This window comes from Dermacentor albipictus, chromosome 6 (genome assembly GCF_038994185.2).
Source record: "Dermacentor albipictus isolate Rhodes 1998 colony chromosome 6, USDA_Dalb.pri_finalv2, whole genome shotgun sequence".
In the NCBI taxonomy this organism is placed as follows: Eukaryota; Metazoa; Arthropoda; class Arachnida; order Ixodida; family Ixodidae; genus Dermacentor; species Dermacentor albipictus.
This window is the reverse complement of record NC_091826.1, coordinates 53,973,304-53,998,659: the sequence shown is the minus strand read 5'-3', so window position 1 is coordinate 53,998,659 and position 25,356 is coordinate 53,973,304. Positions and strand designations below refer to the sequence as shown.

Sequence of the window (25,356 nt, the reverse complement as noted above, 5' to 3'; positions counted from 1 at the left end):
ACTGGAACTCTGGAATTACCCCGAAGGGCTCTAAGCATGCTCATTAATCGCGAAGCTGCTGAGTGCAGCTACTTTCCTCCTGAAGTGAAATAGCATCATACATCCTTTTTCTGTCTAGATTTTTGTTGCAATACCAACACATCCCCGATTCTATCCTCGCAGCTCCTAATGTAAGATCGTACCTCTTAATTTTTTTTAACGAACTCTCTTACAGAAGCACTCTGAAGCAGGATGTTTTTTCTATAAATAAAATAAAAAAATGCGGAGCGCTGACCACCACGTTAGCGCAGAAGAAATCGAGCGGTCGCGTCTCACCAGTATTCCCCGTATCGCGCGGCCCTTTTAAGCAGCCGCAGCACTTTATTCTATTTTCTCTTTGCCGGTTGGCGCGCTTAGCAAGCTTCTTACCTCCGTTTAGCGCCTTCACCCCAGCTTCTTACATAACACCGCGCGAGCAAGAGCTATGAACTAAGTAAAAGCCGGGCTCGTAGTAAAAGTAAAAGAAAGCCAGACGAAGCTAGCGACATTACGAAAGACCCGATGGGCGGCTCTTTGAAGACGAGCGTCGGAACACGAAAGACGGGGGTGAGGAAGAAACGGCAGCGGGTTGAGGAGGTCGTCTGCTGCTCGTGTCGTATTAGGGGTGCTTGGCCTCCCATGGCTACCGGTCGTCTGCAGGCTCGGCTCGCGGCTTCTAGCCGGCTACAGGTCGGCTACCCGAGCAGACGACGACCGTCGACGTCTATAAACGAGAGTTGCGGCGTCGTGGCCTACAGGAAGCCGTTGAAGGTTCGATTCATTCGTCTGTCGCGGATACTCGCTCAAGTTTCAAAAGAGCCGACTGCAGCTGCGAGAAAAAAAAAGAAAGTAAAGAACTTGTCCTATTCGACTGTCAAAGTTGGATTTTGCATCGAGGGGAAAAAGAAAAAAGAAAAGCTACCGCAATTGTTGCTGTTGGACAGCCTTAGTAGAAGCTCATTCACGTGGAGGTACTGGAGCGACCGCAGAACACGAGTATATATGTCTGACCACGAATGACCGAAGCCGCATGAAAGACGGAATGCGGTTGGGGAATCCGTATACGTGAAAGGCTGGGTGGGCCCAGCGTGTAGGACGATGACACGAAAAGAGCCGATTAAAGCACGCAGGTTTCGCGGCTTCCTCGAAAAGAGATTTCCCTACGCCATGGTAACTTTTTAGTGCTTGCGTATTGAGTAGGCCTGGTCTAGTTCGCCACCAAATGTAGAGCGCCACATTTTTTAGAGCCAGACGACTGCATGAATAAAACCAGTGTGTCGTCTGTGCGTTTGATGAGTTCTCAAAATATTGCCCCCCTCCCCATTTCCCCCATTTTTCTTCTTTACACTATGGATTCCAAAAACGCGTTGATAAATCTGTTGGTTCTTGTTTCATACATGGATTATAGTTATCTGGAACTTGCTTTCATAACTAGTCACACTAATTTTATCACAAAATTACGTTAGTACTTTGTACAACAGGGATAAACTTATTTACTGAAATTGTTAATCTTAGTGTAGCATATTTTACGGCCTGTAAGATATTTTCACGTTTTTGCTCGTGAGTAGAATTTATTTGTTCTATTTACGTGTACTATACGATTTCCCATCTATAGCCTTCAATGAGTTCGAGTATTCTGCCAGTGAATGCCTCAATGAATATTGATGAGATTAATTGCTTTAATATTTGAAAAAATACTGCTCTACGCATCACGAAAGGACGGCTGGACCAGCATGACTTCGCGAATCACATAATTACGTTACATTCATGCCATCGTGTGGGAATGCGAGCAATTCAAGACATTCTGGTACAAGTACCTACTTAGTGCGATGACGTCATTTGTAGACTGGGTCTGGTCACAGGTTACCGCCAGAGGCACTTCTCACTACAGATATTCGAATGCGAAACTTCCATCCAACCCCATAATTTAAACATATTATCGTCTCTCTCTTTCTTCGGATCGCATGAAGGCATAAACTTGTCAATCTTTGGTGTTGACGTAACCTAACGTAATGTCTTTGTTACAGATCTATGCGCTGAGCACTAGAAAAGAGAGTTTCTAAGAAATGTGACGTGTATGGTTTGTTAGACTATTAAGAATTTGGCTGATAGCGCAATGCTTTCCCTTGAGCCGGATTGCGCGGAGAAGCGGACATTACTTGCAGGAGAAATTGAAACGCATATACGGTAACTAATTAAGAAAATGTTACTAAGTTTGTTTTTGACTAATTACCGTGCAGCATTAGTAGCATTTTACGAATTCTAACCGGCGAGTCCACAAGCCACATACGCTAGAAACTAATTCCCAGGATGGCACCGTTTTAGAGGTGTTCATGCAAAAATTGAGCGACCGAATACGTTTGCGCTCTGTGTATTTCTAAGCCACAATGCATAAACCAACATTTTGTTCAAAAAGAAAGTGGACCAGCAGCGCATTTTACGCCGCAACTGTGACGGCGCATATCTGAAAACCAATACTAGCTTCAGTATTTGTTCAAAGTTTCTATGGTTTGCAAGAAAGCACGCTTACCGCCGAAAGGTTACCGATCCGTGTTTAAAAGCGCCGTGCCTATTTTAACGAAAATATACAGCACAGCGTTGTAGCCGCACCCGCCTTAGCAAAATTGTCTGAAGTTTCTCCCCTAGGGAGGCTACAAGTAACATCACCTCTAACGCTGAGAATGGGCCTCCAGCGCCAAAGAAAAACCACCCTTGCTACGACACAGCAAGCAGTGACTCCTCAAGGAAATGAAAGGTCGAGGAATGCAACACTTCGAGATGCCCGGCTAAGAACCTTTCTGACATTCCTGGCTGAAGAAAGGAAGCCTTGAAGTGGCGACCTCGCAACGAGCTGCTGCTGACAATCTCTCGCGTTTCTTATTTCAGCGCATTCGGTCTTGGAACCCGAAGGATCGGCAATTGTACGGTGTTTTGCTCTGTTGGAATGCCGGAAGCGAAACAAAGCTGTAAGTTAAGCAGTGACGTGCCACACCAGTATAAGAATTCTGCGCGCGTTAGGAATTGGAAAATTAAAGTTGAAGTGGGAGTGAACGTGTTGAGGAGAGAGCCCCCTGTTGGGCGTACATCGTAACTGTTTCGCTCTGCATCCATGGCATCTGAACTATTCCATTGCCGAACTCAGACCGTACGTACTCGTCGTTCCCATGAGTGATCGTGTTATTTCACTTCTGCTTAGCTTCCACGAGCAGACGATAGGCTGTGCTTTCACGCGCTCGTCATTCCCATGAGTGATCGTGTTCACTTCTGCTTAGCTTCGACGAGCAGACGATAGGCTGCGCATTCCTACACGGCATGACTTAGGCCTCACCCGGAGTCTTAGAAAATAACGAATAAAAGAAGAAGCGCTTGTCTTCGGTGCAACCTACCAATGGACATAAGGAAAGTTTGCGTTCTGCGCATGCAACACATATATCTGTCTCCCTTTGTCGGGTGCGCTGAGGCGCCTGCGTGAGGTGTTTCTAAAGCTGTATAATAACTGACAGGCTCATTTGCCCGCCACCACCACAAAAGAAGCAGTTGCAGTGCCCTCCCTCGTTTACTATCGCAACTAATCCATAATATTTTAAGTTCTTTAGCCAGCCGTCGCCTTACTATTTTGTGCTCCATTAAGTTTCTTGTCTTGTTAGAGAGCACGATATATAAACGCTGCCATGTAAAGCATTTGTTTCCGTAGGAGGAAGCTTTAGCTCGGTAGCTCCTATTTGTAAATACATGGAAACGAAGGAATAGCTTTTTGTCGGCAGCCATTGCACAATTTTGACGATGGCCGTTGCATTTAAAGGAAGTTCGAATCTAATGACTCTAGGACGTGAATTTGTAATCAGGGCCATCAATTCCGTCAAAAAAATGTAAATATTGCTAATTAAAAAAAAAAACTCCAGTATCAAGACAACTTTAACTCAGTAATGGAAGAGGTATCACAATTCCGTTAACTGCACCTCATTGTAGATCTAGAGCGGATAAAACGAATGTGTTATACCCCGCTCGGAAATGTGCTGCTAATATTTTAGTATGGGACCTTTTCAAAACAATCGAACATATTAAAAAAAAAATGCCGGTAAGCTGTTTGTTCGTCATTCACGTTTGCCTGCTTGAGATTCATTAGGATGTGCAGTTTACAGAATAGCACATCTTAACAGATGCATTTGGGGCGCAGAGTTCCAGATTTGCATGCGCCGTGCTTCTAATTTTTGAAGCTTGCCAATATTCGGGATTACTTGTAAAGGAAAAAAAATTTCCAGATTCTAAATAGAAATTCTGTCTCATACATTGGCTAGAGCTTAGCTTTCCCTCTCAAATCTAGCAAATGTCATTCAAATCGGTCGAGCTGTTCTCTCGTGGGAGCGCTTCTACGTTCTTTGTAACATTTATTTGAATAGAGAAATCGGATCTGGCTGTGAGTCAAGTCTCCCTTTCAAGAAATGAAGCCGTTGGCTTCAGGCTTAAGGGTTGCCCACTGCTCACCCACGTACTGTTGATCAATAAAGCGATAGCGATGCTTAACACAGCGGTAGTTTCGGGCATTTGGTTCACCGCAATCTACGAGAGATGTAAAATAAAAAAATAAATAAAGCTTGCGTACGTGGCGAGCTGATCGAAGCGCACTTAAATTACGGAGGTGCCCCCCCCCCCCTCAACGCAAGGCACCCTTTCACGTCACTCTTCACGATCACTAAACTCGCAGTCCACACGAAAACGCCGCAGCCTATGTAATATTCTCATAGACTCGTGTTCGACAACGCCGTGAAAAGCGCGTCTCAGCAAAGGCGCGGAAATGCGTAGTCTTTCATTTTCCCCGCCGCGCGCGTGCCTAATCGATTAATCAATCAATCTTTATTTGCGAAGGAAAGCCGAAATTTGAAACAAAGAGAACTGCAAGTGGCCCGCTCGGCCGGAAGGTAGATCGATACGTGTCCCCTCAGCGTGTGACTATGAGTCAAGCACCGTCGCTCCCGTGCAAATCTCTCTCTCTCTCTTTTGTTTTGGCGTAGACGCCAGCCACGAACACGTGTTTCAAGCGTTCGGTCACTTGCACACGTACAAAGCGGAGATAGAAAAAGAAAGCTGTGCATGATTGCGTGTAGTCGTCGAGCGGGTCGATTGCGCTTCATAAGCGTTCGCCATCGCCGTATATCAGCCGCAGCCACTTCGTCGCAATGCGTTTCGCAGAAACGCGGCTAAGGCTACGCAGTGCACTTTAAGAAGTCCCTGCCTCCCGCATTGTATAGTGACCGACTACGGTGTTGTGTTGACTTTTTTGGCTGTGAGCGGAGACAGCTTGGCCACGTTCCGTGCGACCGTTTTCGATACAGCATGTGTAAGTCCTGCTCGTGACTGCGTTTGACCCGCGTCGATCGCAGACCATTGTCAGAACACGTCATTTCGGAATGGCCGTTTCATCTATCGATGACATTGCGCGAAGTCGCTATACTATCAGAAGTCGCGAAGAGCTGCGACATAGAGTACGTGTTTGTTTGTGCACAACCAGGGGCCAAGATGCTTATCCGCAGAGCAAGGACGCCTCTATCCAGCCTAGTTCAAGGCGGCTACGCAGGCCCCCTCGCAGGCCATCGCACTGAGAACACTCGATGAGCGGATGTTCCAAAGACGCATCCTGATTGGTTGAACTGGGTGAAGGCAGCAGACGGCCTCTTCTTGATCCTATGCAAAGAGCAACGTGTGTTGGTCCCCTTCAGGCGTAGTCGATGTGATAGCGTTTACCAAAGCTGTGATCAACGTATTGGTGCTTCGTGAAGCGCAAAAAAACGTGTCAGTCCTGAATAGGAGAGATGACTTTGCCTGGTCGTCATAGTACGTGGCTTCTCTAATGCGCGCTGGAGCCTAAATAATAAAGAAAAAACACGAAAGGAAAAATGGCTCTAGGCTATTGACACTCTATATTCAATATGGACTAAGGTATGCTAATTATTTGTCGTAATCTTCAATCTGTCTGACACCGCATTATGTTGTAGCCACTTGGACCTTTGTTTGGCTTTATTGCGTCTTCGCTTCGTACGCACGGTTGTTACTAACAAAAGAAAAAAAGCAAGCCCTTTAGTTCCTCTTTTAGCTATGTTGCAGGTGCGTTTTCAGAGTTATGATCCACCGACTATGCTGTGACGTTAGCCATGTGATGCATTAGCGCTAAGTGAAAGCGTGGACCCCCAAAATACGCCGGAAAGGCGCTCTATGTGTTTACCGCCTAGGGATGTCCGGTCATCCACGCAGGCCTCTATCTTTCTCAGAACGCAGGTTAAATAGGGAAAACGTCTCTTAACGCACTGGAGGCGAAATATGCAAATGCTTGTTTAATTAGGTTTAGGTGCACGTTAAAGTACCCCCGGTGGTCAAAATTAATCCGGAGTCTCCCACGACGGCGTGACTCGTAAACATATCCTCGTTTGGTCCCCTAAAACCGCAGAATCAATTTCATTTTTTTTGTCTTGCCGCACTTGAGCTTGGTGCCGGGTGACGTAGTTGTTGAACAGCAGCTTGGGCTCGTTGGTTTTTCCATCCGGGTGTTTAAGAGCGCAAAACGTAGACGGGCACAGGAGACGAGAAAGAGGACACCGCGAGCGTTCGCAGCATCGTCTTTTCGTCTCGGGTTTTGTCTTCTCGTCTCTACGTTTTGCGCTGTTAACACCAGGGTAGTTGTGGAGTGCGGGGATGCAATTCACGAACGGGCTCTTAGCATAGAGGAATTGCCGAGAGCCGAGAGAAACGCCAGAACCGGCGGTGACTCGCACACAGAGGGCCACTCAACGGAACGTCTCCCCAACGAAGCGGCCAGCTACGCAACGAGTGCAAATAGAAGGGAAAAAAAAGGGCGCGCGAGAGAAACACCCTCACCCCGTCCCTCACTGGCCAAAAGAGGGGAAAAAAAGGAGGCGTGAAAGAAACAAGAAAAACCCGCGACACCGCAAGAACGAGAAGGAGCGGTGTGTATATGGAGGTTCGGTTGAGAAGGGGTGGGGGGAATGGTCTCCGGGTGAGGGTTGCGAGGAACCGACGAAAAGCAGCGGACCACTGTGTGACTGGGCCCGGTTTCTCTCGCGCGCCGGCTGAAGCCCTGGTGGGGGGGAGCCCGAACCCGGCCTCCCCCAATCAATACCTGGCCATTCCACCCTAGATGCCGCCGCCGCCGCCGGTCACCGCAGCGTGAGCCGGGAATAGCGCGCAGCCAACGTGGCGCACGGCCTACCTGTTGAGCGCCAGGAGGGGGGGAGGGGAGGTGGGTTCGTCGTTCCTTCGTCGACGCATGCGCAGTCCTCGCCGACGCGCAGAGGCGCGCTAGCGCAGTTTGCGAGGCGGCGCGCCTATGCATTACATTGGCGGAGGAAATGAAAAAGAGAAGCGTCACGTGACAACCTTAACGCCGTGTCGTAAAGAAGGAAAAAACGCGAAGAAAATGCTCGAGGGAATTGGGCCGATACCGCGTGTAAGCGGTAGCACCTAGATGCCGAGCGCGCGGTGGCTATGACGGAGAGTGGATCGGGGCGAAGGTGTCACTAAGAGCTACCGCGAACCAAACATTGTCTCTGAAAGCTCCGGCAACCATGAAGCGCCTACACTTCCCAAGAGTCAACGTGCCCAGGGGAGAAGGAGGAGTGGCGTCAGAGGAGGTTGGCTTGCCGAGGCTAGATGCCTGATGTCATGCTCCCTCCTAGATTTCGTTCCTTTCTTTCCCCCCCCCCTTCGTACAAGGTAACATTGCCCATTGAGTTTCCCTACAAAAATGACTAGAAACTCTATCGCTAATGTCTACGGGAGCTGCAGGCACGGCGCTTGATGCTGCTGCATGGTGTTTATTATGTGGATCTGTCTAAACTTCGTCCTTCTGGCGTGAAACGACTTTATTACTGCCAAGTTAATCATCATCATCATCATCATCATCACCATCACATTCATCATCATCATAATCATTCTATTTTATGTTTACTCGCAGACGAAGGCCTCTCCCAGCGATCTCCAGTTACCCCTGTCTTGCGCTAGCTGATTCCAAGTTGCGCCCGAAACCTTTCAATGCCGTACTGTGTAATAAGTTTCGCAACTCGCAGTGATTACGCAGATATCGCAGAGACTAATTGCCATGCTGGGTTCGGGAAACAATGAGCGCTTCGAAACTTGCAAGGACGAAGCGTAATAAATAACGTTACATGAACTTCTGAAGGCACACAGCGCGAATATTTAAAAGAAGATTCACGAGATAACCACTATTCCCATGGCAACTGAGTGATCGCAGCGCTGGAACTTCCTCTAGCGACTGTTGTAGAAAACTCTGTGACCTAAACCCACCCCTCTCCCCCTCTTTTTTTTTTACTTCTTTTGTAGGATTGTACGGTGATATAGCGGTGTGTCTCTACAACCCTCGTTTCATATCTGATGTCAGAGACAGGTAACGGCGCACTAAGAGAGACGCAAACCTTGCCGATAAAAGAAATCGATGAAAATATCGCGTGGCTGCGCTCCGAACGCCACTGCTGTTGCGTGGATCTCGCTTTACCATGACGTCATTTGTGGCTCCCTGTGGATTCAAATGGCTTCCACCTACGTCATGCAACTCGTCTCCCACGCTGCTGGCCGGCGTCTCTCTGGGTAATCTAACCATATCAGCGCGATGTTCCGGTGTAGCTATATTCTTGAAAGGAAGGAAGGAAGGAAGGAAGGAAGGAAGGAAGGAAGGAAGGAAGGAAGGAAGGAAGGAAGGAAGGAAGGAAGGAAGGAAGGAAGGAAGGAAGGAAGGAAGGAAGGAAGGAAGGAAGGAAGGAAGGAATAGCTCTTTAAATTAAACGCCAAGCTCTCCACGTTTCCCTTTAATCCTTACGGTTCCTTCTTCGGGAGTAATTTTACACCCTTTCGGGATCGACACTTCGGAAGGGTTCATTTCCGGATTACACTTGCGCAGGAGAGCGACATGGCGAGAGCGGCGGACTCGAGTCAACTCTTTTGTAATCCGGTGGCAGCGAATGGCGACCATCTTAGCCGTACCAACTGAGGCATACTACGACGCGTGGGTGGTGCGCGGATGACGTCAAAGAGTGAGTTCACCTCTTTCAGTTTCGTTTTATGACCTTTCGCGTCGAGATTCGGTGGGAGCAAATTACGAAGGGGCAGTGCATTGGCGCTCGGCGTCCGGTGAAATGCTTAGCCAGAAAAATTGGGCGGTGTTTCAATTTTGCCAATTAAACTGCCATTTAGGTAAAGCCATCAGACGCGGCCCGCCTCGGTCTGAAAAGACCGGGCTTCATGACGCTAATAAATTTTTGTGAATGAATGAATGAATCTAAAGGTTGACGAAACCTGGACGATGGACGTCACCGGCTTCTCCACGCAACTATATATTGTTAAATGAATGAAAAGGGTTCATTGGTGAAGTGAAACATTTCAGCTGTGTGATCGTTCATAGCCAAACGCTGGTCGGCCAATGACCAATTAAAGAGATAATAAATAAATAAATAAATAAATAAATAAATAAATAAATAAATAAATAAATAAATAAATAAATAAATAAATAAATAAATAAATAGTTCATATATATCACATTCCTCATAGTCTGACAGGTGGACAGTAAAAAGCCGTCGTCTATTGTTCAGACTCTTGAGGTAGTCACTTAGATCAAAAGAATAACCCTCTTCGTGGGAATCACGGGAAGCCGTAAATAGCCATGAGTAACCGCGGATAGTTTCGAGGTCACATATGCATGCATATATCGTCAGATCTCCTAGGCTGCGTATACCATTCTGTCCTAACCAGAATGACCCCGACGCAGCTCACGGAAATTACGTGATAGTGAAGCCAATCCGCAGGCAACTAAGTGCGCAACTTTTCTTGCGCGTGCTTCGCTCCTTTCGTTCAAGCCCTACGCTGTGACCGAACGATTTACCGGGTTGAGGAAACAAAATTACAACTAAGCTATGTATCGATCAGTCGCAAAGTAAAGCGATCAATCGCCGAGCACCGTTGCGTGTTATAGTAGCGTCAAAAGAGCAAGTATCTACATCACATAATGTGCTTTCTTTAGAAGCCACTCTCGTTGTATTACGTAAGTGGAGCAGAAAACTTCAAAATTAGAAAGTATAACATTGGTGACATGGCACAGATTGGCTTTGTTGTGATGGATATGAAGTAATAGTGCGTCGGAGGCATGGCCCCAGAAGGATATAATTTTGAGCTGGGGGACACAAGTTACTATATAAGGACGAGTGCAAAAAATACAAGAAATTCAGCAAAAAAAAAGCATTATGCTTCCTTCCACGAGTCGGTATCATATCGCGCTGCAAGTTCTGCGATGAGCAAAAGTATGACACTCACATCAGCTGCTGTCAGTGATACTTTTTCTCATTAAATCTCACCAGAGCGACGTTGGGCGTTTCTGAAGTGTATTCTGGCAGCTTCCTTTTTTTACCCGTTTATTTTTCTTAGGCAGGCGGGGTGACAATGGTGGACGGGTAGACAGAACAGACAAGTCAAACCCGGGCTTTTCGCTTTTCTCTTTCTCCGTGTACACACGGACACAAATTAACGTGCACGTTCAACAGCTTTCTTTGTCGTTGCAATTTTGTCCACTGATAAAAATTACAGAGAAATCCGATCAAGCGAAATGGCTCGGGAATAGAATAAGAGGACGAAATTGTGTGACGTAGTGGAAATTTGAGTACTGCAGCGCGGCCACGGACGAAATTTATTTAAGCAAGAAGCAGGTCATCGCTAATTTAAATTTCGTTTTGAGTGAGTATACATTACCTCCTTATACCGAGTACTGCTCTGAGTATGCGCAGTTCAGCTTTTTATCTTACTACAATGTGTGTGTGTGTGCGCGTGTATGTATGTATGTATGTATGTATGTATGTATGTATGTATGTATGTATGTATGTATGTATGTATGTATGTATGTATGTATGTATGTATGTATGTATGTATGTATGTATGTATGTATGTATGTATGTATGTATGTATGTATGTATGTATTTATGTATGTATGTATGTATGTATGTATGTATGTATGTATGTATGTATGTATGTATGTATGTATGTATGTATGTATGTATGTATGTATGTATGTATGTATGTATGTATGTATGTATGTATGTATGTATGTATGTATGTATGTATGTATGTATGTATGTATGTATGTATGTATGTATGTATGTATGTATGTATGTATGTATGTATGTATGTATGTATGTATGTATGTATGTATGTATGTATGTATGTATGTATGTATGTATGTATGTATGTATGTATGTATGTATGTATGTATGTATGTATGTATGTATGTATGTATGTATGTATGTATGCAGGCACGTACCCAGGATTTTTTTTCGGGGGGGGCCCACCACCTTCATCATCATCATCATCGTCGTCGTCGTCGTCGTCATCAGCATCATAATCATCATCAGCCTGCTTTAAGTCCACTGCAGAACGAAGGCCTCTCCCTGCGATCTCCAATTACCCCTGTCCTGCGCCAACCGATTCCAACTAGCGCCCGCGAATTTCCTAATTTCATCGCTCCACCTAGTCTTTTGTCATCCTCGATTGCGTTTTCCTTTCCTTGGTACCCATTCTGCAACCCTAATGGTCCAACGGTTATCTAACCAGCGCATTACATGACCTGCCCAACTCCATTTTTTCCTCTTGATGTCAATTAGAATATCGTCTATACCCGTTTGCTCTCTGATCCAAACAACTGTCTTTCTGTATCTTAATGTTATGCCTAGCAATCTTCGTTTCATCGCTCTTTGCGTGGTCCTTGCTCTCAAACATCTTTGTCAGTCTCCGACTCTCTGCCCCATATGTCAGCATTGGCAAAATGCACTGATTGCACATCCTACTTTTCAATGATAATGGCAAGCTTCCAGTCAGGAGCTGGCAATGTCTGCCGTATGCGATCCAACCCATTTTTATTCTTCTGTGAATTTCCTTCTCATAATCAGGGTTCCCTATGATTAATTGACCTAGGTAAGCGTGCTCCTTCACAGTCTCTAGAGGCCCCACTGGTGATCCTGATCTCTTGTTCCTTTGCCCGGCTATTTATCATTATCTTTATCTTCTGCATATTAATATTCAACCCCACTCTTACACTCTCTCTGTTAAGGTCTCCAATGATTTGTTGTAACTCGTCTGCATTGTTGTTGAAGAGAACAATGTCATCGGCAAACCGAAGGTTGATGAGATATTCGCCGTCGATATTTACTCCTAAGCCTTCCCAGCTTAATAGCTTGAATTCTTCTAAGCAAGCAGTGAATAGCTTTGGAGAAATTGTGTCTCCCTGTCTGACCCCTTTCTCTATAGGTATCTCCCTGCTTTTCTTGTGTAGAGTTAAGGTAGCTGTAGAACCTCTGTAGATATTCTTACGCGAAAGATGAGTCAGTAAGACGAGAAACTATTTATAGGTTATATTTACAACAACGCTTGCAGCGCTGACCGGTTCGATTCACAGCGCGAGCCCAGTTCGTTCTTCCTCCTCTTTTCTGGAGTGATGACACCCACGCGCCTCGTTCAAACAAATACCACACGCATGTAGCAATATTACTCCGCCAGTTAATCACAGAAGCAAACAAAATCATCGTCATGCGGCCTTATCAAAATGGCGTCGTGCTTGATAGCTCCGGATCGTCCGCTGTTCTTGAAGAGTTTTTCCATCGGCGGAACCAATGAGGTATGCAACAGACATGGACAAAGTGTACGGAGTCTGAGAATATTTCACTCTTCAAAAGTCTGCTGTACAGTTCTTTTCACTCATGAAACTTCACTGCCAACTGAAGTGAAGCTTGACAATAAATAGTTGCAGCGAAGCAAGCATTTCAGTTCAATAAAGAATTAGGCTTTCGTCATTCCACTGTAATAGGCGAGGGAAAACGTGTAAAATTAAGCGCTAATAATTTTACTTTCTTGTGGTTACCGCCTTATTTGGGTAACAGGAAAAGTTTGAAGTACGGATTATTTGCAGCCTCGTGGAGGAACAGTGGCTGGTTGTAATGAGGGCGTGGGCGAGGCTTCACTGTAGACTTAAGTTGTCTCCGACTATAGCAGCATTTTTGTATTAGCTCTGGAAGAATTACAGCGAAATATATATTTGCAGAAATATCACAGTTCTTTTGGATTCCTCGTTTACTGCTCCAAGTGCGAAAACGACTCGTGTTGTTATTTGGGAAGTTGCGTACCGCTGTGTGGCCGCCAGTCCCATACAACCGCGTAGAGCGCAGGATACTGCGATTGTGGACGTACTGCGCCCACCGCGAAAGGTTAGAAAAACACCCACATAAGCACAACAGAGAAGTGTCTACGTGAGGCGGTTCGACCGACAACTGTAGAAGCGTCATTCAAAACACGTAAATGTTCTCCGCTTCCGACGGCGTTTTCTCTACTTCCTATTTAAATAAAAAGATGTTGATCCATAAATATTTTACGAAGCAACGGTTATATTTGTTAGATTTGTTGTTAAATTCGCTTTTCCTTGCAGTTTGGTTGTTGCCTTGGCTCTCTCCCTTAGTAGATCGCTTGATTTCTCAACTCCTTGCGATTTTTGTTTCCAGTTGCCAATTTTGCACGAAAAGTGCTATACAATTAGGGAAAAACCAGACGAGGTAACGGGCGACAGTCATCTTGATTATGGGTTTGAGGGTTGTTGCAGGTGTTCGTGATGGACGCTGTTTCACATTATTTTATTTCCCACCTTATCTAACCCATATCACGTGTATATGATTCCGGTCATCTGCCAGCGTCGCGACGAGCTGTCATTCAAGGAAATGATGAAGCAAAAGGAAAAGTTAAACGCAATTGGCGTTTTCTCCGCCCGCAACTCGTTCCACGAGAGTACAGACCAGCTGAGTAACAGCCGCATCCCTTTCCTGGTCCCAGGATCAGCCTAAACAAAGAAGGTTGAACTAACAAAAGCAACAGCTATGCGCGTGACAGTTGAATGGATGGTGACAAATGAACGCATCTCGAGTTAATCTCGCGGGCGCCGAATCTATGAGAAAACTGGCCTTCACATCCCAAGAGATGCTGATAACTACTGCCATCCAAAAGGACTGAAAAAGGCAGCATAATGCTGACCGATGAATAGCTGCCAAGTCTCAACATTGATCTGGCAGCGCTTTAGGAATGTGTGAGGAGTGGTGGCGTGGGTAGGGAGGGGGGGGGGTATGCCATCTGATTTCGGGGGGGGCCCGGGCCCCCCCGGGCCCCCCCCTGGGTACGTGCCTGTATGTATGTATGTATGTATGTACAGTCCTGCCTTATCGTGCATACCTTCCATCAGGTTATACAGCTCCAGCGAAAGTTCCGTTTCCACCATGGTGCTTGGCTAGAGCAAATGTTCGACTAATGGTACCAGGAATACGAACAAAGGCCCAACTCTCGTCTCCAGCACTCAAGCAGCTTTCACTGCTCTTGCTGTATGAGACTTACAACGAGCATCATCATCTTTATACTGACGCTTCCACCACGGTGAATGGGTCTGCAGGATCGGTGATCTTTCCTGCAAAACCTTCCACAATTAAGATTCGACTATCTCACCAGACTACATCGACTGCCGCGGAGCTTGCTGCTATTCGTTGTGCACTTCGTGTAATTTCTGAAGAGCTACCCAGGAAATGGAGCGTGTTCACTGACTCCAAGGCTGCTCTTCATTGTTTGGTTTCTGCCCTACGCCGAGGACCCCACGAACAACTAGTTATGGAAATCAGATTGCTGCTTCACCACCTCGTCGAGCAAGGACACGACATCACGTTGCAGTGGATTCCAAGCCACTGTGGCATAATGGGCAATGAACTTGCCGACGCAGCAGCACGATCTGCACACGAGGAGGGCTTACAAGACTCCATTCCATTCTCAAGAACAGACGCTGCAACGAAAATTCGTGTGCTTGCAAATGAAGCCATCAAAACTTTATGGAACACACCCAGCCTAAAGCATACACGTCTACACCGACTGGACCCATCCCTTCGACTTCGACCCCCGCCTAGACTCTCTCGACTCGAAACAGCAGTACTTTGCCGACTGTGGCTTGGTGTCGCCTATACAAGATCCTTCGCCTTCCGAGTCGGTATGGATGACAGCGCGGCTTGCAGACACTGCGGCGGCGAAGAGACTATCGAACACGTGCTTTGCCACTGTCCTCGATACAGCGCGCACCGGCTGTCACTAGCGACCGCGTTGGCGCGCCTTGACGACAGGCCACTTTCAGAACAGTCAGTTTTGGAATGCCGACGTGAACTGTCGTCGCAGCAAAAGTCGGTCAAGGCTCTGTTGACTTTTCTACGTGACAGTGGCCTATTAGAAAGACTCTAATGACCCCATTTCGTCCCTTCTCAAATTTTTTTTCTCATGCTTTCATTTTTGTCACGCTCTTCTTTCCGTCTTTATTTCCCCTTTCCCTTCTCCTAGTGCAGGGTAGCAAACCGGACGTTTTAAGTCTGGTTAACCTCCCTGCCTTCCTTTCATTTGCATCTCTCTCTCTCTCTCTCTCTGTATGTATGTATGTATGTATGTATGTATGTATGTATGTATGCATGCATGCATGCATGCATGTATGTATGTATGTATGTATGTATGTATGTATGTATGTATGTATGTATGTATGTATGTATGTATGTATGTATGTATGTATGTATGTATGTATGTATGTATGTATGTATGTATGTATGTATGTATGTATGTATGTATGTATGTATGTATGTATGTATGTATGTATGTATATATGTATGTACGTATTTATGTATGCATGTATGTACGTATGTATGCATGCATGTATGTATATACGTATGTATGCATGTAACTTTACCTTGAGCGATCAGTTTTGTGAGATTCATGAATCCTTACCGTGCTTCTAAGGTTAGCGCAAAGTGAGCCTCGCATTTAGGCTCGCGCACTTCGCCCGAACCAGTGCTTACTACACACTTCTCAACGGCGAAGAGCGGAAATGAAAGACCCACGTCAGTGGTTGGGTCGCTTTCTCGGGTCGGAAGTGGAAAGCTTTTGGGACTTCCGCGGCGACCCAATAAACACTTGACCGGGCCGGCAGAGACCGTAACGTCACGACGGACGAAGCGGTACCACGTGCGAGCCCCGCTGGGAAATCAGGGCGTCCGCCTGCTGGTCGCAGAAGCACCGGACACAGCGGAGAGGCCACAATCAATCCATCGCAGGTTTTCCCAACCCTCTTGGGGGAACGCCCGGCTGGAAGTCTGCAGTCCTTTGTTCCTCCATACCTGAGGCCCGATGCGGGTAAGGGGCGCACGCGATCACGGTACGAGGCCGTAAGCGGTTTGCTATGGCGGAAATGAAATGGCAGTCACCGGACTCTTGTCCAGGAATGGAAAAGACGCTTCGAAACCCCTTCGTGCACGCTGGCTAATTTGAGGTGACCCCGTCACCCGTACAAGTGCAGCAAGTGATCCACCCGAATCCGGCGGAATAAATTCGAGGGACGTAATAATAAAACGAGATAATAGGCACACGTAAAAAAAAACGACGGCTAACGCGAGAAAGATACCAGGCGATGGCAAACGTTGTGCGCATTAGTATGTAGTGTGCGTGCGTGCGTGCGTGCGTGCGTGTGTGTGTGTGTGTGTGTGTGTGTGTGTGTGTGTGTGTGTGTGTGTGTGTGTGTGTGTGTGTGTGTGTGTGTGTGTGTGTGTGTGTGTGTGTGTGTGTGTGTGCGTGCGTGCGTATACCAATGGTCAGTTTCCTCAATAATCACCAGAGGGAACTCTGGCGCTGTGATCGCTCAGGCACTACGGGAATAGGAGGGAGCATGACGTCATGCAGCCAGCTTAGCAAGCGAACGCTCCGTGTAGCCACAGTGGTGACCTAACACGTGACTTTTTGCGCTGAGACAACGCAGCAAGAATCGAGGTTTGCCGAGACGATTGGTTCGCAGTAGCTCTATGTGCAGGTAGTTTTTATTCGGTGGGCGCTTGTTCAGCTTCTCTGCCGTGGCTCTGCCTGCAGAGCGGGAGTACTAAAACCAACCACGCACTATGACCTGCGTTCACCTCGGGCTTCCTGATCGGCCACTACTTCGCTTCCATCTCTACGACCCTCTACCTTTCTCCCTCCTATCCTCTCTCTCTTTTAACCCCACCCCCTCCACCCTGCTGGCGCTGAGCCGTGCTCCCGCATGGGTTGCAGAAAATAGCGCCAGCCTTTTCTCCTTCCCCCCAAGAACCACTTCTCTCTCTCACGTGTTGGGCCATACCGTTTGGCTTCAATTGTCTTGCGCAATGCTCCCTCCTACTATTTCCTTCCTCCATGGAATGTTGGGTAGCTACATGGATCTGTCTGATCTTGGTGCTCGAGGATTCAGACGTTCTCGCGGCTTGGTTTGTAACGCTTTATCTACCTTCAGTGTCCTAAATATCAGTGCAATCTACACTTTTCTAAGTGAAGAAGACACTGTGAACACGCACGATTGCCACTAATTGCAGCAATTCAGCCTGCCGAGGTGGCCAAACCGTAACGCGCCGAGCATCTCAACGCGCTCACTGGCCCGCGAGAGAGAGAGAGAGAGAAAGAGAGAGAGAGGGAGAGAGAAAATAATGCAGAGAAAGGCAGGGAGGTTAACCAGATGTAGTTCCGGTTGGCTACTCTGCGCAGGGGGAAGGGTTAAGGGGGATAAAAAGAGAAACAGGGTGGAAGGGGGAGATAGAAAGAAAGGGAGACAAGCACGAACAAAGCGCGTACACTACACAGCGGTAGGGGGAAGGCCCGCGACAAATTCCTAAGGGCGTTGTAAGTATGTGCCGCTTGTCGATACATGTCTCCGTGGCGTAACGTTTTCAATAACGGGCTTCTCCACCATATCTCCTGTGTTTATATCATGTTTATTAATGTTTCTTAAATTACTTTATTACCCACCGTGATTGCTCAGTGACTATGGTGCAGGGCTGCTGAGTACGAGGTCGCGGGATCGAATCCCGGCCACGGCGGCCGCATTTCTATGGAGGCAAAATGCGAAAACACCCGTGTACTTAGATTTAGGTGCCCCTAAAGAACCCCGGGTGGCCGAAATTTCCGCAGTCCTCCACTACGGCGTGCCGCATTGTCAGATAGTGGTTTTGGCACGTAAGACCCCATAACTTATATCGCTTTATTACCCAACATCTTGTTAAAAATGACCAATTTGCAAAGCCACGAAGCTGTTTGGGAAGGCGGAAGGATGAAATCCAGACAAATCCAGCGGACTCTAGCGCCAGATTTCCCTCTAGTAATTATCGTATGAAACACATATGCCGATGGGTCTTCCTTTTAGAACCTTGACAATAGACCATTGTCAGTTGCAACTGTTTTCACATATCGCCGACAGAAGACATCGCAGCTGAAGGCGACGAAGGGACCACTTCGGTTTATAAAGGAGACGGGCTTGGACAAGCGGCTGTGACAGTGATGTCACGTAGCGCGAAAGCGTGACAGACTGTAACTAACGATATGTGTGCCGCATTATGTGCTCTCTATCTCTCCTTTCCCCATCTTTCATCCCCCCCCCATCCCGCTCCCATGCGTAGGGTAGCAAACCGGTTAAGCTAAACTGGTTAACCTCCCTGCCTTCCTCCTCCACTTCTTCCTTCCTTCCTTAAAGCCGGGTTTACCAGCAGCGCATTCCTTAAAAAGGTGGAGGAAAAGCGGCTTGCGAACTGGCCCTCGTATAAGCCAGCGCTTTCAGACGCTCGTCACATTAACGGCGTTGCCCGCGCTAACTTAGAAAAGTGGGCGTGCGCATAGTTCAGCTTACAAAGAAGGTAGACGCGTTCGTCCTCGAAATTCGCTTCCGTCTTTTATCACACTGTGGCGTAGGAGTACCGAAATTTCTAAATATAGATACCCTGCACGTTGTACACATGCTGTTTTGGTGTTTCAGTGCGCCGTTCTCCGAAACTAAGAACGCTTCACTTGCATGGACAGACATCGGGGACGTGTTCCGCTTCCCGTTCTGACGTTTTCCGAGATAAAGTTGTTTTCACTACAGGCGGACACTTCTCCGCTCAGTTTCTTAGATACCATATGCGCAGCTTCCGTTGTCGCGCAAGTTTGTTTTGCACTTTTCGCCGAAATCAAGCCTACGGGAACAAAGGCTAGCCACAACACGGGACAGCGCTGAAAGTGTTTTCATCGTCGGCGCTTGATTTTTAACCAGTTTTGCTAATTCGGGCTGGTAGAAACTCTATATTATACTTCCTTCGTTTCTTTTATTTACTCTAAGGAAAAAATAATATCAGTGATTTCTTGGGCAGACTGCCCTGACCAGGGCAGGTGGAGGTGCCCTGTAAATTACCATTAAACGTTCTGTAAACCACCGTGCAGGCCTATCCAAACCACAATGTTGGAATCTGTGACGCGCAGCTTTCTTGAAGTGGTTAAAGGGATGCCACGGAACTGATTGCATTGTATACAGCGTTTTGCACCATAGTGATTATCTACCTGCCAGTGAAGACAGTAAGACGCAGGGGCGGGTGGAGGGGGGGGGGAGACCTCCACCACGGAACTAACGTGACCGTACATATGCTGTTTTCGGGATTGGCCCCCCTTTTGCTGCGACATTCTGTCCAGGGTAGCACGCCGTCTAGAGTGGGCCGATCTGGAGATGGTGCAATGGTAAACTGCACTTTACTCACCGACAGACCGACCGAGCAGATGCGGAAATCCCCAAAACCATGGAAACGCAGGCACAAAGAAGGTTGGTTTTATTAAAGGAAGCGGGCTTTCAACGTCGTACATTTCTTTTAATTATAATAGTTTGGTATCATTTGTTGAATTTACGCGTAGTTCCGTAGAAAACGAGGCCAGCAACCAGGACACTTGTGAGGGTAGTAAATATGTTAGTGCTCAGCGTGTGAGCGGTTCGCCGAGACACCAGCAGCTAGTCGCGGTCAGGAAAATGCGGGAGGATTCGTATACAATGCTTCGTACTTTGTTGATGTTATAGTCTTGGTGGAATTGTCTCCTCATTGTGACTCAGTGTTCCTATCGTGTTTTGTTGAAATAAACTTTTTTTCAAACACAAACAAAGCTCGGCTTGAAAAGGGTGGCGCATTGGCATGCGTTTGTAGGGGATGAATAAAAGAATCCTAAATGAATTAGAGGGGGAACTTTGTTGAGGAGGCAGTATACTAGCAGGAGCGGCATCGACCCACAACCGGTCACGTAGCCCCCCCTCACCCCCCCCCCCCCGTGATGCTTTGGCGAAAGTCAAGAATTCACAGAACGAAAATTTGCAGATAAGTGTAGATTTAACCCAACTGATACGCATTGAATGCGGCGATGTTGCATAAGCGAGTTCTCTCACCCCTTCGGAACTACCGAGGGGTATGTCTGCTGGCTCTCACAGCCTCGTTCGAACGATGTAGCACTTGCCGCTGCATTCGAGCCGCAGTGGGCTGGCTGGCTGTTCATCTAGTGATGGCTCACCCACGCAGGCTGCGTCGAAGCCCCACACAGTCAGCTTTCTTCGCCGCAGCCGTACAAACCGATATAGCTGACCTCCAAAGCGTAGGCGCTGATGTTGCAGAAAATAGCGTCTCTTCCTCTTCAGTCTCTCTCTCTCTTTCTCCGACGTGGAGCCAGGGTAACCAACGCCTCCTAGATAGCACAAGGCCGTGCACTTCGATCCGTGAAGTCATGCTGCCTTGCCCGACTGCCACAGTATCTAATGGGCGCGATTGGTGCACTAGTGCAATTCTTGAAGTGCACCTGCTTAAGAGACCGTTTATAGCGTCCCTCTGTATAATGTCCCTCCCACACGCATTCATTGCTTACTCTCTTCATTCTTTCCTCTTTATATTCCCCTTTCCCCCACCCCCAGTGTAGGGTAGCAAACCGGATGCTCTTCTGGTTGACCTCCCTGCCTTTCCTGTCCTTGCTTTCTCTCTCTCTAATTGGCGCACTCCCGAGTAAGCCGCGGCGATTTTGACGTCATAGGTTTCGCCACGCCGGGCTTGTCACTGGAAATCTCGGTCCTCCAAGTAGCGTGACGTCATAAAGCATAACGCACGGGCCTGCTATCTAGGACGTGTTGGTATAAAGTGACGCGAGAAACGGAAGCAAGACATGCGCGAATATTCGGAATTTCGAACGCAGGTAACACGGCCTTTGATATTCGATTCGCAATCGCTTCGAGTGTTCCTTATACTAAGTTGTCGAATATTTGTTCCGCTATTGCTATGTGCTCTCTCTCTCTTCCCCTTCCCCATCTTTCATCGGCCCCATCCCTCTCCCATGTGTAGGGTAGCAAACCGGTTAAGCTAAACTGGTTAACCTCCCTGCCTTTCCTTCTCCACTTTTTCCTGCCTTCCTTCCTTCGTTCCGCTGGAAGATTATAACGGACAACGTCTGTTTGCAGCCTACAGGGAGAAATACTGATGCAAGTCGATACGCATTAAAATGAGTCTACTTCATGAATTGTCGAGCGGGCGAACCGTTACCTGAGCGAACCCGTAGTGATTTCCTTCTGCACGCAAATTCTCTCCAGTCGTTAAGTGAGCACAGCTCGCCTTTGGGCTACATATGAGTTTGTCGTGTCGATTTAGGCGTAGAAATTTATTAGTTTACCGATCTCGCCACGCTTGGAAATTCCTTGGAAACGGCGTGCTATGCTGTAGTATTGCCCTTGGTGCCTTCACCGAGCACTGCACTCTATTGTGCTTCATCTGGGGACATGGTGCTCACGTTCTCCATCATGGCTGTACTTCCTTTCCCTTGGCACCCGTTATGGGACTCTAATAGACGAGCGGTTATCTGCCCTACGCATTACATGGTTAGGCTCGACTCCAGTGGCTCCCTAATAGTCTCAACTAGAATATCGGCTAAACCCCCGTATGCTCCAGATGCGATCGCCTCTGCTTAGTTTCTCGTGTGCAAGGTTCTCAGCTGACTCGAACTCTAGCAGTTAACGGCACCATGGTGTATCGCACAACCTAAAAAGGTATATTATTGTGAAACCGACTGCGTAGATACGTTACATTTCACATTGTTTAGAAATTGCGAATATTTGGTATTAGATTCGATTTGCGAAGGTCGTTTTTATCGAATATTTGTGTTCTATTCGATTCCGATGCATCGCCATTCGAATACCTCTAAAAAATATTGCTGGTTAAAAATAGCCATGCCTGTAGGTTGCTGTGTATTCAAATGAGACATACGCGAGATATCGCTTATTTCACATTTCTTATCTTTACGTTTCAAAGCAGATGCAGGGCTCTGACCACGTTTGAGCTCGACCACGACGTCCCAACTGTCGTAGAACTCCTACTAAACTGCTTTTCTGTAAAATAAAACAGCTAAAACAACAACGGCGTAGGTAAGCATGTTGCCGAGACGGCCAAGGTGCGCGTTCAAAACTAAGCGCGACAATCGGTCGCCGCCAAGAAAACTGAAACAAGCTTAATCTCTTCGACATCCTGTTCAGAAGCATCAGCCGATTGATGACTGTAAAGGCAACAAATTGAAAAATCAGATGATCCGGCTTATCCTGCCTGGAAAAAAAGAGAGCAATTTCGAGGTAAGAACCAGATTTTACGCCACCGCCTTAAGTTGTTCTCGTCGGGCTTTAGTTAAGTGGCTTTTCCGCAATGCTTCCTAGACACCATTTGCTGGTCTTGCTCTTCTTTTGTTATTTTTTTGTACAGCCTTAGCCTCTTAGATCTTGCTGACTTTTTTTGTTTAACGCGATTCAGGTGGGCAAGGCCGAATCGATTTTGAAAGCGCAGCCGACACAAGCGTCTTGCTTAAGCACGTCGGGTTGACGGGTTGACCAGAGTAATATTGCGCGCGTTGTTTGACTGTGAGGCGTATTCATATTCACCATCATCAGTCTATTTTGTGACCACTTCCACACAAAGGCTTCTCCCAGCGATTTTCAGCTAGCCACGGCCCATGGTCCATACTGCAACTGCGAAGCAGATAACGACACCGTTGGCGAAGATCCTGCATGACACGTGACCAAATGATGATCTTTAGTAGGGCGGCTGTGTAGCGTATTGGCACGCATCCTCCCTCTCCTTCTCTTTTCCTCCTCGTCATTCAACCAATTCCTTTACTCCCCTTCTTTCTTTCCCAGCGCAGAGTAGCGTGCTAGAGCCCGCCAGCTCAGGTCTACCTATCTGCCTTTCCTGTAAATTGCACTTCTCTCTATCTATCTCTCTATCCTAATCTCATCGCATCACCTAATCATCTGGCCTCTGCGGCTGTACTTCCCTTCCCTTGGCACCCATTATGTGACTCTAATAGATGAGTGGTTATCTGCCCTACGCCTTACATGGGTGGGCTCGACTCCAGTTGTTCCCTGATAATCTCAACTAGAATGTCGGCTAAACCCCCGTATGCACTCTAAACCACACCGCTGTCTTCGTGTCTCGTGACGTCACACCTATCTATTTTCGTTTCACAGCTCTTTGCGCGGTTATTTGTTTCTCCTCAAACTTTTTCATCAGCCTCCAAGTTTCTGCCCCATACGTTAGCACCAAAAGAATGCGATGGTCGTACCCTTTTCGTCATGACTTGGTAACGGCTTCTGTATATGTCGCAACACAACTTTGTCCTTCTTTAGCTTTTCTTCGCGCGATCATGATTAAATAAAAAAGAAAACAATGTTGCACCTGCAGGAGAAAAGTTAGTTGCGCTACCGGGACGGTCTCGTGAATATGTTAGCTCTCGTGAGTGGCGTTAATGTGGGCCTTTAAACTATGTTCCACCATGATTGAAACAAATGTAGTGAGATTATAAAGCGCACGCGATCCGTGCATCGCATTCAATTGCACTTATCCAAGCCGTCACCATGAGGCAGACGTGGTCGGTTAGTACTAACAACACCATGTTTGCGCATATAAGCCAGTCAATGGTAGGCGTAACAGTACCCGCCAAATTTGTTGAAATGAAAAACGGTATTCGATAGCGGGCCAGCAACAGCAACACACTTTCTCTCCCGCTGCTAGCGAGGTGCCGAGGAAAGTTTTTAGTTTTAACGATCTGGGTTATAAATTAACCTGGCTCACTCCCTGCACCTCGTTAAGCTGTTTTTAGCCATGCTGCCTGATTGTGCCTGTATAGGAATGTAATATATGATGTTGCCTTGGTTTTGTTCTTGTCGTGGGTTGAACTTTGAGCGATTAGGATTTGCTTAATCATCAACTGGGCGACGGGAAAAATGGGTGGACAGGAAATCAAGACTAAAAAAAATTGGTTTTGGTCAGCGCTGCTTTGCATCGCTTTTGTGCACACTATCGAAAAAAAAGGAAAAAGAAAAGAAAGCGTAAATGGCTTTTGATTAATTTTCTTATTTTTTTTCCGCGTGTTTTTTTTTTTCTTTCTCAGTTCATTTTGTTCACCCTGATGTCGACGGAGGTACCTCTCCTCGTGCATGGCTTTGTGCCGAAGAATTCTATTGTGTCTAACTCACCAGAATGCTTAACCGTGCAGGCTGAGTTATTCGGAGGAAGTGTATTTTATTTTGAACTGACAAGGGTGCTGTTTCACGTGCTACATTATACTGGAAAAGGAGAAACTGAAAACAGTACACACACACACACGCACGCACGCACGCGCGCACACGCGCGCACACACATACACACGCACACACGCACACACACACACACACACACACACACACACACACACACACACACACACACGCGCGCGCACACACACACACACACACACAAACACACACACGCACACACACGTTATTGCAGTGAAAGAAAAAGTTTTCACCTCAATGTATTTGCAGAAATGTGAGTCCTTCGTTATAAAGGATGCTTGGCCGAAGGTAGCTTTATTTTGCTAAAGTTTACCAGCGAAATCCACCAAACACCACTAATCAACTTTCCAGCTTTTCTAGTTTAATAAATTGTGGCTCATATTGCAGTTTACTAATAGGAGCCGGTGATTTCGCGAGGTGCAGTCACTTGGAACGTATTTCGAAACTGGCGCCAGTCTTGAGGAAACGTTTTCATGCTTGCGACAAAGGTGCACTGATGTTCCATTTACTTTTTTAACAAAATACCCTTTTCCAAGCTGAAGCACAGAAGTGCCTGGAACACCGATGCATTTTATGATTTACTTTGACAACGTATATTATCAAATTGCTTGTGATCCCCATAATTTGTTCCAAGTGCGAATGGCTTGCGAACTGACAGGCTACAGTTCGTAGATATAGATCTGTGGCGCGAAGTAATTAATTTAAAAGTTAATTAGGGAAGTTATGATATATAATTGATTACACATTCTAACTTTTTTGGGCGAAATATGTGTGACGCTTAGAGTAGTTAAGTAGTGAAATTGTGCTACGTGCCGCGGGCGATTTTTACCAGTGGGTTAACAATA

The 25,356-nt window shown here is 46.8% G+C and overlaps 1 long non-coding RNA gene across 1 annotated transcript in view; it reads left to right on the top strand.

Moving 5' to 3' along the window:
* LOC135907780 (uncharacterized) overlaps window positions 1-25,356 on the top strand; it is a 242,829-nt gene that overhangs the window by 150,436 nt on the left and 67,037 nt on the right. Inside the window, exon 4 of the long non-coding RNA XR_010566119.1 lies at window positions 8,945-9,077. This is a non-coding gene — a long non-coding RNA (uncharacterized lncRNA). The remainder of the gene's footprint in view (window positions 1-8,944; window positions 9,078-25,356) is intronic.